General features: G+C 42.5%; 1 long non-coding RNA gene across 1 annotated transcript in view; it reads left to right on the top strand.

The window, feature by feature from the left end:
* Window positions 1-14783, top strand: part of LOC127021903 (uncharacterized) — a 184501-nt gene that overhangs the window by 55226 nt on the left and 114492 nt on the right. Inside the window, exon 3 of the long non-coding RNA XR_007767273.1 lies at window positions 7832-7980. This is a non-coding gene — a long non-coding RNA (uncharacterized LOC127021903). The remainder of the gene's footprint in view (window positions 1-7831; window positions 7981-14783) is intronic.

Here is a 14783-nt window from a genome sequence, read left to right as displayed (position 1 = left end):
TAAACCATTGCTCCAAATCCATCTTGCTCAAATCCACCCCAAGGATGGAGTGTTCTCTTTGAGGTTAACTGGGGACACTCAGACCAGGCAAGTACCTCCTCTTATGAGGAAAAGTGTCCTCTACAAAGTGGGACACGTGGGTAAAGGGGTGTTCTGGGACTGTGTGTTGTACGGGCATTTCCCATGTTGCACTTGCTTGCAGATAGCTAGAAGAGGTTAGTTCCAGGCTGGCAATTTTCTTCTGTCCTAAAAATCACCTAAAAGGCCAACATGTTTGTGGTTGTTGGTTGTTTTGGGTTTTTTTCTCCCTTTCCCTAAAAACTCCTTGGTGTGTGTAGCAGAATTGGAAAAGAAAGAATTGGTGAATAACCATCAGTCATTAAAATCCCTTTCTTTCTATACTTCTATAGCCTCCATCCTGGAGGCGCTTGCTATCCACAACTCTGAAGTTACAAGGACTACGGTTTCATGTCAGATGAAATTGTCTGCGATGCTGTGGACTGTTTTTAAAAACAATCCACTCTTCTCTGGGATGATCATTCAAACTCCATCCTGACAGTGGTCTAGAGAACGGGATTTTTAGATGCCATAAAATGTGTGAGTAGCACTAGTCAAAAGCGGGGCAACAATTTTATGAAGAACTTTAAACTTATTCTGAATTTTCAGAATTAGATTCTGGTGAAAATTTCTGCAAAATTTTGAGCAAAACAAATGCTACTTTAATGGTTTTTATTTCCAGAAATAAGATGTGTCAAACGTTATAATAATATTAATTCAAAACCAGGACTCTGAAAATGGTTTTGGCAAAAGTATATAGAAATCCTAATGAAAAGAAAAACCAGAAAAATATGAAATGGGGGCAGTTTCCCAGAAGAAAATTGCCACCTTTTAACAGAAAATACTTTACCCATTCTGATGCATACACTTATGTGTTTAATCCAGAAATTATTTAGGCTTTTATTGCACTCCATATTATAATGACCAATTGACATTTAACTACCTTGTCATTACGAATGCATTTAATTAAGCTTTCTATTCCTTCCTTACTTGAACAAAGGAATTGTGGATACAATAACAAAGCCATTTCATCTCCTTGTAGCAGGACTGAGTCTGTTTCTGCTGTATATCGAAAATCAAGTTTATTCAGTGTTCCTATGTGAAATGAAATACAGAATAAATATTTACTAGGTATTAAAAAAGTAATTTAGAAACTTCTGCTGCTTCCATCAGCACACAGGGTGTCTGATTTGTGTCTCTAACTGACTTCATGCCACTGATTTCAGAGGAGTTGCTCCTCTTGCTGTCTACATGTGAGGAAAACGAAGTTATTCTTGCTTGTGCTGGAGAAGACACCTTTAGATCTAGCCAATAATGCTCCTTCCTTGTTCCAAGTCTGAACAAGGTCACTGAGGTGATGAAAGACACGCTCCTCTCTCATGGGTGCGGTGTCCTGCACTGTGTGTCCGAGGTGCTTTGGGTGCTCTTTGCTCAGGAGCTATTCCGTGTAGCTGGTTGGGGATGGGCAATCACCAATGCTCTGCCAGCTAATGGAGAGGTTTGCTTACCTCCATACCAGCCGCCTTAGCTCTGGCACAATAGCAGTGATACCAATATTGGTCCCAGGCTTCAAACTCACCTATTGAAAAAGGAGGACCTTCAAGCTTGCAGATCCCTGTACATATGGAGGCTCAAACCCGGGCTCTTGCACTGCGGTCTAACCTCCAGGCCATCCCTCTAGCAGTGTGATTGACATGTAGCTAATAGAGTATTATAACTTCAAAATGAGACTAAGCAGTGGGAGCAGATGAGTGTTTAAATAACAAAGAGCCTCTTTTTATGCAAATATCCCAAGCAATAAAGAACAAAGAGAGGATCTCGCCCCTTCCTACTCTCTGAGAGTCTGGGAAGTGTAAGCAAATTGCTCCTACATAGAAGGGGGGTGAGGGGGTGTTCTCTTTCCTAGCAGCCATTGTGTGTTCTGCAAGAAAAGCAGAGGAGAGATGGTGAGCACAAGCCTTCCCTGGGGTCTGGCTTGGAGGGAGGAGAAGCAAAGTAGGAGACAAGGCTGGGGTGGGCAATGTAGTTCCTTCCAGCCTTCTCCCTCTCCCCCCTTCTTTCGTCGAAGCAGCGCTTGATTTATTTGTTCGTTTGCTGTCCTGGAGAAGGCTTGCTTGCCTCCAGAATCAGAGGATCTGTGTAACTGCAGCAAGAAGCTTCCAAAATCCATAGCACTAATGAAAGAATGGGAACCAGAAAAATTGGATTAAAAGGCATCTTCCATTGTGGGAGACCCCTTTTCCTCTCTGTTAAATTGAAATAGCCACAGTACAAAAGGAGGGTGAAAGCATATGGGCATCAGCACAGAGCACAAAACTCCATCAGCCTTCATGTCTCTGACAAAGACTTTCGTGAACAGTGTGTCTGGCTTGTGCCCATACTCAGGGCACAGGGTTAATTACACCTGACGTAGCATCCAGGTCATGTTGAGTGGGAGGGTCTGTGACAGGAGAGCAATGAAAGCTGTCTGCAGACAAATTGGTTTATAAACCTGGAGCCCTCTCATTCTCTGAGGGGCACTGGCTCCTTCATTTCTTTTAGGACTGGTAGGAAATGAGTCTCTGAGGTAGCTAAAGCCTGGGCTATTGCTGAAGATTTGAGCTAGGATCCATGCATGTGAAACGTGAAAAATCTCTGTCTCAGCTGAGGATGTGCTGCTGGCCCCTCTCTCCCTCCCTTCACCTCTGGCAGGAGGAATTTTCTTCTAGACGCTGCTCTGTCTATAGCCACCGGGTTCGGGGAAGGAGAGCTAAAGGGTCAGAATAAAAACACAAGGCAACAGCAAAACTTTCTTTGCCTGACCTCTGGGCATCACTGGTTTGACACTGTTATTCCTCAAGGAAGCTTTTACTCTAGCAAAGGACAGTGCTGTGAGTCACTGCCCCTCCCACGCTGCTGCTCTTCATTGGAAAACTCTCTGTACCTCCACTGGATAGAAAAGCTTATTTGGCTTGACAACAGCTGATTTATTTACTAGCTACAAACCCAACATCAACAATTCTGTTGATGGGGGAGGAGAAGATACTGCACTAGGAAGGTGATAATCTAGAAAGGCATTTTTCTGCATAGAGAATTTTGATTGAGATTTGATTTTTGGAAAGGAGCAGGAAGCACTTACTTTCATAGTTGCAGAGGAAGGTCCTGTGAACAGGCTGTTGGAATTTGCGCGACTCTTCTGGTGTTTCCAAATTGCAAATTTTCTCTGTAGTGGTGGTGGGGAATTGTCCCTGCTCAAAGGTGTGTACCAGAACCGCAATAATGTGGTTTTTTTGGAATGAATGTTCTTATTTACTGTCTGCTTGTAAAGTCTCTAGCACAATGGGATTCTCTGCCTAGCCAACACAAAGATGTTATCTCTGTAAATATTCTTGCTGTTCTGCATGCATGCACTTGAAATGTTGCTGGGGCGGGGGGGGAGAAATCAATCAGTCAGAGTTTCAGTAAAATTCAGAGGCGGAGAGCTTCAGTGCTGCCAGTTCCCATGGGCATCCAAATCCCCTAGGCATCTTTGATAATCTCAGCTTGTAATTATTATCAGTAAACATTTTGCTGTTGGGAGTAGATGAGTGTAGCTAGAAGGAACTGGCATATATCCAAGGAATTTGTATGCCACCTTATTATCATAGTAACTGTATCAGGGAATAGACGATGTGTTTTCTTATTGTGTTTCACGACTTTGGTGACTGAGACACAGAAAAGCCCGTAGTCTAACCAGAAATCTCTGTCCATTTGGGAATTTGAAATGTCCCATATTCCAGGCCAGTACCCTAACATGCATCTTTCCTCTCTGTTGTCATGCATCAAGGGAGAGATGGATGATTTCAGTATGTCTTTTTCATGGGCAGTGTTGATATTTCTTTTTTTTTTTTTTCCCCTCCAAATTCCTATGAAATAATTTCTGAAATTGTTCCTTGTAGAAAATTAGGCATTTTGGAGTTTCTTTTATTTTTATTTTTATTTTTTACAATCAAGTTTTCTTATCCTTTTTATATTAATCCATGGTATTTCCAAATGTGAATTTGTTTCATTGTAATTTTGATTTACAATAAAACAATATTTTAATCCAGCCTCATGATTTGTCCCAAATGATCATCTTCAACAAAAGTTTTATTTGTAATTGATCTCACGATAAGTCCATGTAAAAATAGAAAATTGGAAGTAATATAAATGAGTAAAATGTCAACATTCCAAAATAAAATAAAAAAATCCTAAAGCACAAATTCCAGAAAGAGCCAGTGTTTTTTTCACTGAAACGGATATAATATTACTGAAACACAGAAATCGGCTTTGTGCAAATAGCTTTCCCAAAGGGAATCTGTTGAGATGCAAAGCTTGCACTCAATGTTGTCTGAGACCAGCTAAAACTGAACTCCTACCAAGTAGCTATAAAAAAAGTAGCAGTAATATTTTTATAGCAATAACTGGAAATTTTCATAAAAAGCCATTGGTATGCAAAAGTTTTGAAACAGAGCAAAGATGTAATACCAGTTTTGTTGTTTATATTCTACTTTTCTTTACCTCGTTCTGCCATCCTCTCACCTTGTAAACCACCTCCATGAAACCTCATCCCTTCTGTTTTTGCAGCAATGAACCTGGTGGGAAAACAGAATGAAAATTAATTTAATGTAGCATGGGTGATCTGAACTGGGTTTCTCTCCATACCTGTTTTTTTTGTACCTCATTCCTATGGCAACTTGGTTTCCTCATCAGCAAAACATTTACAGGCGCTTTAAGCACTGCTTCCTTACACTAGTATTTTGAGGGTAGAAATTGAGGAAATTGTTTCTGATAAAATAAATACTTTGATCTGTTATAAGAATTATGGGTTGGGTTAGTTAAACATTCATATGTAGTAGAGGTTTTTGTGGCTTGGGTAGTGTGTGCGGTCATTGTTTATTTAGGCTACAAAACAGATTGGGGTGATAATTTTTACTGACTTCTAAATAAACTCATATACAGTTGACACTCTTAGCAGTACAAGTTCTTCTCCAGGAACCTTGTACCTGGACAGTGCGTCCTTCTGTAACAGGACAAATAATTAAATTCAGCAAGTTTGGATGTAAAAATATAATCAAAATGAAGATGGTGAGCTCTTTCTTACGTAGCCCTCCTGCCTTCCTTCTGCTAGCTGCTGTTGTACCGAGCATCTGTCTGGCTCTTTGTACCATTCTGCCTCTGGTCCAGAGAGTTGCTCTCGGTTCCCAGGAGGGCTCTAGGCTCTGAAGCACTACTTGAAACTGCTGTGCTGGTTGAGTTGTTGTTCGTGGCATTGCTAAAATGAAGCCTCTGGTGCCTCCTTGTAGGGAAATTAAAGGTCACAGGGAGCTCTTAGGAAGGGATGAGTAGCATGAAGGGATGGTACCACTGTCCTTGCTGGGTTTTGTGAAACATTGGACACCCAACTTTAAAGTGATCTTGACTTCTGGGGGCTTTGCCCTAAAACAGGCTCTGTTCCCATCGGATACAAAGGGGACAAGTCACAGCTATATGCAGGATTCTGGCTGAGGCTGTTTCTTGTAAGGCTGAGTGGTTTCCAGGCACAGGGGAAAGTGCTACTCTCTTTCTTTTGCTCTGCGACTTTCATGCAGTCACACGGACACCTCTGTTCTTTATCCAGCTTTCCCAGCAATTGGAAATAGGCTAGAGGGGAAATTAAAATCAGGAGCTTAACCTCAAATGCCCTGTCAATGTAATACTTTTTGATAAAAGCTCTTACAGATGTTATGAACAATAATCTATCTTTCTTCAGGCTATTGACTTTCCTATAAAGAGCAATGCAGAGCAGAGTCCTTCCTTCAGAAATCTCAGAGGCAGTTTAAACACCACCCCCTGGGAGGACCTTGTTCTCATCTAAGCATGATGGTTTTCCGACTAATTTAAATTTATCTTTATTCAGCTTCATTGCTGTCAGGGCTGCTACTCAAAATAAAACTTTTCCATAGGTGAAAGTCTCTAAATGCTGAACTGGCAAGAAGGAGACTTATGCCAGATTTTTTAAAATTATCACTCTACTTAAAATTCCACTTTAAAAATTAATATGGGTTAATTTTAAGACGATATTTCTATATGAAGCGTCTTTTAGGCAAGGAGTTTCTTTTCTGCTTATGCTGTTCCCCCTCCTTCTGTATCGTCCTGTGCAAGCACCCTTTGAAATTCAGTGTGGCTGGATAATATGCAGTCATTAACTCTGCTTTCGGGTTCATGGATATCTTCAGTGCTGAGGTCGCGGTAGCCTCTCTGTAAGGGAACTAAAAGTAATTTATGACAATTTAATATGACTCATTTTCTTCTGTTCAATATTTTTTTAAAGGATGGTTTCACAATTTTCTGGTATTTTCTTTATAGAGATCTTTTCCTTTGTTTTGTCCTCTGTGAAGTTTATGATTTGCTGTATTAGAAAACGTGATGTTTTGCAGAGAGGCCGGTTTGGTTAGATTCTAAACATTTCTCTGCTTCTGTTGACACTGAAGGTGTCAAAAAAAGATTCAGGGTGTTAGGAGAAGAGAGGTTATTTTCCTTGCACAACAAAGGTGGCATCTTGAGTGAATTCTGGGGTCCCCTGTGAGCCCTCCTTGAGCTCAGGGCATGGTGGCTTTCCTAGCCCTGTTACCATCCTTACGGTTTGCTACCACTTTTCAGTTGTTGCTCAGCTTGCCTCACTGGTGACATCATATCCAGTTGCTGGTGAGCTGAGTGTGAAGTCAAGGGAAAAGAATACAACTTATTCAAGTTGTATGATCTGGTTAAGCAGTCCCCAGATAGCAAAGCTCTTATTTTCCTCCCTGGTAAAAGGGAGGAGGATGGAAGACAGAAGCAGCAATGACAGCTGCAAAGCTGAGTGGTTTTTCAAAGGATTCTGTGAGAGATCAGCTGCTTTGAGTAGAGAAAGCAGAAACTGAGAACAATTTTGCTGTAAAACTGACTTAGTTCTGAGCATTACCATGAAAAATTGTGATGTACTGTGATAAAAATTGTCATGCTTATTTCTCAGCATGCTTGGCTAGTAATGCATTGTTGTCTGTCCAGTCTCTGTTGGCTTTGGGTTTTTCACGTCATCCTTCCCTTTTTAGTAAACAACCTACAACATCCATAAAACTTTTCTGAAACAAATTGGGGATTAGCCTAGCTCAGGGAGCATCTGGATCAGCAGTGATGTGCACTGTACAGTGAGAAGACGCTAGAAGCTGTCTTTCCGATGCATTGGTTGCTCAGGGAAGTGGTTGAGTCACCAACCCGGGAGGTATTTAAAAGACGTGTAGATGTGGCACTTGGGCACACGGTTTAGTGGTGGACTTGGCAGTGTTAGATTTATGGTTGGACTTGATGATCTTAAAGGTCTTTTCCAACCTAAATGATTCTATGACTGGTGTCCTGGGCTTGGTTTAAAACTCTGACTAAGCTTGATATGTGGGTCCAGCCCCCCCTTTTTGTTGCAGACTCCTGGGTGTCTAATCAGGACTGAACCTGCACTGTATTTTCTCTTCAGGAGAAGTATTAATAGAGTCTCTCTTCTCCCTGGCCTCCAGTCCTAGAGGGACAAGTCAAATTTGCATATCTTTGAGATTCTTCTCCCCTTTTCAAATGTGGCTTAAATTATCCAAAAGCATTTAAGAGGGATTATTAATCTACATGTGCTCAGCCACTGGCTTCACTAGGAAGCTGGGCTAAAAATATATGAAGGTGCCAGTTTACTTGTTCAGCTGAGACCTTGGCTTGTACCTGTGAATCTGCTGTGTGGTTATTGAAATGAAAATGTCCTGCTCTTGCTTTCTAGGCCCTCCATCCTTCTACGCTTACTGATGCTGTTGACCTGGGTTCCTTGTGTGCTCCTTTGCACTCTACCAAGGTGCAAAATTTGACTTCTCTACTGTCTCCGATCACAGCCTTCTCCCATCCATAGGATGCTCCCTCCAGACCTGTCTGGTAAGTCTCCTTCCATTCAGATTCGAATCCTTCTTAAAAAGTCATAATACCTATGAAAGTAGGTAGGTAGATCCCAGGGAAATCCACTTTGGAAATGGTAAAACAATGTTTTTCGCTCGTTCAACATTTTCTTCATCGAATTGAAGGGAAAAAGTAAAGACTAAAAGAATTTTTAGCTTCTTGTGTGTAAAGCTTGAAACAAGCTGAGATGCCTAACTTCAGTGCATTAAAAGTGTGGACTAAAGCTCTGAAGAGCTTGATTAAAATCCAGTGACATTACTCAGTTTGTGTGAAAGATCAAAGCAAACATGTGAATTGCTTGCAAATCACCTTGTTCCTCTGATGTCCTGGCGAAACAGCAGTAAGCACTGCCCTGGCACAATATCTGGAGGAGTCCTGGATGGTCAGGGCTGGCTGAAATGGTGGTTCCCTCCCTCCCTTATGTTTTTTCATAAGGGCCACCTCAGATGGTCACCTAGCAAAGAGCACGTAGGCTTTTGACTGGAGATGATTTCTTCTTAGTCTGGATGTACAAATACTGACTTGCTAAGTAAGGAGAATGTTACGTGCCTGTTGTCTGAGGTCGGTGTTTGGTTTCAGCACGTTTCCTGTATGTATGATACTCAAAGCTGTGGAGAGCTGCTAAGGTGAATTGTCTGGACAGCGGCTATTGAACTCATACAGCTATCATAACTTCACATAAACTTCTACCAAATATGCTGAACTGTCAGCATTAAAGAACACTCTGGGCCACCTCTCAGAGGGTCCAGCAATTTCTCCTGGTTTAGGGGGTATCTGAGAAGCTGCTGGTTTTGCCCTGTTAATTTCTGAAGATGAAAGTATTTTAAAAAATTCTCAGCAACATCTGGAAGTCTCTTACATTCAACTGAAGTGGGAAAGTTATTAACCTTGAGTGAGCAGTTTGCTTTTTAAAAAATGAATCAAAAGAACATTTTTTGATACATTAAAAAATGCATGTCATAAACCCGCTGTTTCTGTGCCTGCCAAAGCCAAGAACTGTTCAGGCGTGGGAAAGAGCAAAGAGGAAAAAAAAAAAACAATAAAAACTATCCAAGCCTAAAGGAAATATTAGGAAAGGAGATGAAAGACACCCACCTGGGATGCCCATGAAACAACTGGTTTTAATCCCCTGCTGGTGCTACATGTTTCCTTAGAAAGGAATTTATAGATAAAGGAAAGGTTGCATGGATAATGTGCTTGGTCACTGTTTGTAACTCTCAGCTTGGGGCCAAAGGCTCTCCTTACAGGCAAGAAACAGTGCTTTCTTGCGGATAGCAGGAATTCCCCTATTTCATGTGTCTTCTCTGCATATCTGCCAGTGCTTTAGTGAAGGAGTGTTGGCCTCCAATTTTACAGAAAGGAGGCAGCAACGATCACAGACAAACATGCACAAGGAGGTAGTGCAATGGACTTAGGAAGTGCTTAGTCTTTGGAAAAATCTTGTAGCTGAGAGAAATGTGTAACTGATCAGAAAGACTAGAAAGAGTTTGGAAATGGTAGCAGCAGCTTTGTATTGCCGAGATAAAGTTTGCAATACAGCGGGCTTATGAAAACCTTCGGGGTTATAGCATTTGTTCTTACGCAGCAGTATGAGAGTTTGGACGGTGGCCAGGATGCCATCTGCAAGTGTCCCAAACAAAAGTCCCAAACACTTTGTAGAATAGATATTGCTCTCCTCCCGCCCCCCAACAACAGTTCCAGCCAAGTGGGAATGGAGGAATTTTATAAGATTAGCAGGCATGGGCTACAAGCAGAGAGCTAACCTTGTCTGCCTTCAAAGCCAGGGGTATAATCTCTAAATTAAATTTACATGATTTATCACATCTAGGAAGATCAGTGAAACAACCAGAAAAACTAGAGGAGAGGGGAGGCAAGATGATAGCCACCGGACTGAAGGGGTTTTCTCTCATCAGTGGTAAAATGCACAAGTCAAACCACTGAAATGGGATTAGTACTGGGTCCCCAAACCAAATTGTTATGAAACACAGAGGTGTTTAATATATTACTATCAAAATGCAACATGTCAGGACAGCAACCCATCTGTTATCACAGAGGAATCAGATGGAAAGTGCATTAGAAGTTGGAATTTGTCCCCACTGGGAAAACTGCACTGAGTCATGGTGATGTATGGGATCTGTGCAAAGGGAAGAGAGAAAATATTCTCCCTATGATTTATGTATTGCATAATTACCGCCACTTTCCACAGCATTTCTATTCTGTTGGCTGCAGACAACAGCAAAGAGAGGTTCCCCCTGGCTCCTTTGCAGTCTGATTATACTGAGGTTTTAGTGGTGGAGGCGCTCTGTTAGGATAGTGGAAATGTTTGAAAAGCAAAGAGAAACTAATAAAAAAGACAAAGGCCAACAAAGCTGACTTAAGAGAAGCAATAGATTTGATGCATTTTATTCACTTGATGCCTTAATGTAAAGAGTTGATACATAGAAGGATGGTTTGGTTAAGGATCTCATGTATGTTGCTTCTTCACAGCCAGCTTTCATGGCATCCCATAAAAGGCACCGTGCGAATGTAAATCCATGGAGAACGAACAGGGAATTTGGGCTGTGCAAGACCAGGCTGCTTTTGGAACAGCATGGGTCTACAACCAGGTTCAGTCCATGGGTCACAAAGAGCTAAAGCCACATTTATGTCTGTATAGCTACAATAAGAACTAGACCCAGGACAGTTGAGGAAAACTAGTTTCCGGTAATGACAAATTCATAGGATATGGGAAAGCCTGAAAACACTTTATCCTTTGGTCCCAGCGTGGTGCTGTCTAGTGGCGAAGTAGAAAGAGAATTTCTTCTCACGGACTCTGAAGCATGATGGTGATATGCTTTTCCTTTCTGCAACTGCTGAGCCTTTGGTGCTCACAATAAAACTCATCCTGTCTTTCCTTCTGTGATCCCCTACACCATCACTTTCCACTGCTACTTAGCTATAGAGGCAGTTTGCCTTCATCCAGCTATATGTCTCTGATTTTACTTTGCTGATTCTTAAGTAACATCTACAGCTAAGATAGGAATAAAGCCACATCCTGAAAACTTACCCCACACACTTTGCAAAGGGACTGATTAAAACTTTCTTTTTATCCCTAGGAAAACTGGGTACCTCCTAAGAAAGAGCTATGAAATGGTTTCCCCTGTTAACTGCTGGGATCTTCTTAGGAATCCTATCATATTTCATTTTTATTATCTGTTGCTAGAACTACCCAGGTGGCATATTGAAGAACACTTGTCAAAAAAATGTAGCATTGTTCTTTTATCAGGAATAAATGAAATTTATCTCATAACGCAATCACTCCTTCTGAAATTACTATGGATCTAGGCAAAGAGGAATCGAAGATAATGTATTTTCTTCACTTATTGCATTAGCATTCATCATCTTTCCTTGTATTTTTCCATCTTTTTTCAATAAACCCCCCAGGTATTTAAAGGCTATTAAAGACCATCTTGGTTTGTTTTGTTTTTGCTGAGTTTTGCTGGTTAGCTTAAGTTGGCATGTGGCCAGCCTCACGTCCACATATTCTCTCTTAAAATTAGTTGGTGGGGTGCCGCTCCAAGGAGACACCTCATTAAGTTCATGTTGGCAAATGTTTGTCACCTTCTCAGGAGCTCTGCAGTGATTAAAGTTGGGATTTTCCTCACCTAACTTCATCTCTCTGAGCACGTTTGAGCCAGTTCCTGGATTCATGCTAACAGGCGCTTTCACAGGTAGCCAGGATTACTTACCCTCTAATGTGTCTTCCTCTCTTTCTACTGTTGAGGGAGCCTGGATGACAAGCCTAGGTTACATACTTCATTTCTCTTATGCTTAAAATGAGGTAAATTCTATCCTCCTATGCCTTCAAAGCTATTTACTTGGTTTTTCTTCCCTGACTGCCTCTGGCAAGAGGCTGTTTCAGATCAGTTCTCCCCTGCACGAAGAGATTCTCACTCAATTCCTCCAAGGCTTGACCTTTCCCGAGCTTTTTCATTTATGCCACTTATTTGACATAGCCCTAAATAGTTTCGTACCATCTCATGAGTTCTCTTTAGAGTTATGTTTTAGAGACTTGGTCACCTCTGAGTCCCTTCTCTCCCAACAAATACAGGTCATGTTTGCCCAATGCTTCTGTGCGAGGTGCCAAGCTGCTGAATCAGTCTTGTATTGCCTAAACTCCTTCCTCACAGCAACATCTTTGGGGCCAAGCTATTGCTTGTTCAGATTGCGAGAGTGAGAGAGAGGAAGGACACAAGGAAATTCTTTTTCCTTGGCTGAGGCACTCGTGCTGGAAGAGCCTTGGTGCAGCTGAATGTCTCCAGAGATGCAAGGAGGTTGCTGGTTGCTGAAGGTAGTACACTAGCTCCATGAAGGGGGTTTGTGCCAAGATTTATACATTGGGAAGTTCTGGGAAAACGGAATGGATTCATTGCTTTCTGTCTTTTTCCCCAAAATAAACTTTTGGGAACCTCAGGCACACTGGAAAGGAGCTTGGAGGGTTGCAGAGCAGTTTCCAGGCCACATACACATATTTCCCTCTACTCCTTTTCCTATCCACTTACCTGAAATTCACTTTCCCATTGTCAGGGTTGTTTCTTTAGCTTGGAAATCAGAATACTGTGGAGGGAAAGGCCATAAAAGCAGAGCATGGTTCAACATTACCTGAATGGCACTGTGATAATATGCACTATAGTTTTTCCAGTTTGGGGCTGGCTTTGCATAGTCACTTATCCAGCACTGTATATTTGCATAAAGTGGAGCACCTTGATCACAATCTCAGTTTATTGTTTGCTGAAATGTAATCCTGTGCCTTTACGTGCTCTCAGGAGCTTTTAGCTTAGGTACACACTGAGCCTTGGGACAGCAGTGTAAGGAAAGTTGATATGAAAGAGGGTTTTTTGGAGGAAAGGGACGGATGAAGAAATTGGGGAGAGGAGAAGCTGCTTAACATCTTGGGCTTGCTCAGATGCATAGAGAGAAATTAGTCTTCCCTCTGGTATGAGGAATGGGGTAGGCCCATCCTGTCCCACACCAGCTTGTCCTTTCACTGTCCTAGTCTGTTCTTGAGACCACCGGGCTGAGGTCTGTAGTGCAGCCACCTCATTAGCTCTGTCTCTGCTGCTGGAGAAATCACAGGATGTGTCTGCCAGAGCTAGGTGATCTTGCACTGAGAGGGGAAAAATATCCACTGTAAACCTCACCCAGAACATCACTGATATGGAAGAACAACTTTGAGGAAGCGGGTGAACAAACAATTTATCACAAGGTAGTTTTGACCTTTGCCAGGGTCTCATTAAACACCTTCTTTCTTTACGGCTGACTGTGCGTAACGTTGAGAGACTGGTCACAAGGCATTGATATACATTTTTCCCATCTTACTGTCCATTACCTGAGCCATAGTGAGAGAGTTTCAGTCTTTGAAAACGTATTATGGAAAGCCTGAGAGGAAAAGAAATATGCAGTCAGAAAGATGGTGTGCTCTGCTGGTGCAGTGTGGGCTAGGTGGATTGTGCCAATTAACAGAAATTATTTATTTGGAAATTTATTTATTTGGTCCTGCACATGGGTCAGGGCAATCCCAGGCACAAATACAGGCTGAGCGATGAGTGGATTGAGAGCAGCCCTGTGGAGAAGGACTTGGGGTTGTTGGTTGACGAGAAGCTCAACATGACCTGGCAATGTGCCTTTGCAGCCCAGAAAGCCAACCGTATCCGGGGCTGCATCAAAAGAAGTGTGGCTAGCAGGTCAAAGGAGGTGATTCTCCCCCTCTACTCCGCTCTGGTGAGACCCCACCTGCAGTACTGCGTTCAGCTCTGGAGTCCCCAACATAAGAAGGACGTGAACCTTTTGGATCGAGTCCAGAGGAGGGACACGAAGATTATCAGAGGGCTGGAGCACCTCTCCTATGAAGACAGGCTGAGGAGTTGGGGTTGTTCAGCCTGGAGAAGAGAAGGCTCCGGCGTGACCTTATAGCTGCCTTCCAGTACCTAAAGGGGGCCTACAAGAAAGCTGGAGAGGGACTTTTAACAAGGGATCTAGTGATAGAAAAAAGGGTAATGGCTTTAAACTGACAGAAGGTAGATTTAGATTAGGTGTAAGGAAGAAGTTCTTCACTGTGAGGGTGGTGAGGCACTGGAACAGGTTGCCCAGAGAGGTTGTGGATGCCCCATCCCTGGAAGTGTTCAGTGCCAGATTGGATGGGGCTTTGAGCAACCTGGTCTAGTGGAAGGTGTCCCTGCCCATGGCAGGGGGGGTGGAACTAGATGATCTTTAAGGTCCCTTCCAACCCAAACCATTCTATGATTCTATCACCCTGTTTTATTTACTTATGGGGCTGATGCAGCTGTGGAGAGTCTGCTGGTCCCTCACCAGCAATGGATCTGTATGTAGACAAGTTCTGGTTAGTTCCCATAGAAAGAGGTAAAATAAAATAGTTTTTAATTGGGGGAGTCATTAGCTGCTGCTCCCCAGGGACAGGAGAGATTCCCTACTCCTTGGAAACTTCGTGTCAAAAGCTGATGTCTCACACCCCAAGTTCAGCCCACCAAACTTTGGTCCTGAAGCATCAGGACAGTCTGGCCTGGTGGTGGATGACACCATCATCCTTTGGAGACATCCTTTGTCATCCTTTGGTTACATCTCTCTGCCCTAGTGAGGGCCCAGGGTGACTAGTTACTATTTCTAATTTCAGCATTCCAGTTAAATGCCTCCAATCCTGTGGGGTGAAGCTGTGTCTAGTCTCCTAGTTAAAATGCTGGTGTTTGACGAAGCATGTGGGCTTTCCAGCCTTTTACTGCCATGGG

This window comes from Gymnogyps californianus, chromosome 14 (assembly GCF_018139145.2).
Source record: "Gymnogyps californianus isolate 813 chromosome 14, ASM1813914v2, whole genome shotgun sequence".
NCBI classification, from domain to species: domain Eukaryota; kingdom Metazoa; phylum Chordata; class Aves; order Accipitriformes; family Cathartidae; genus Gymnogyps; species Gymnogyps californianus.
The sequence above is the reverse complement of the archived record's forward strand: the minus strand, read 5'-3'. Positions and strand labels throughout refer to the sequence as shown.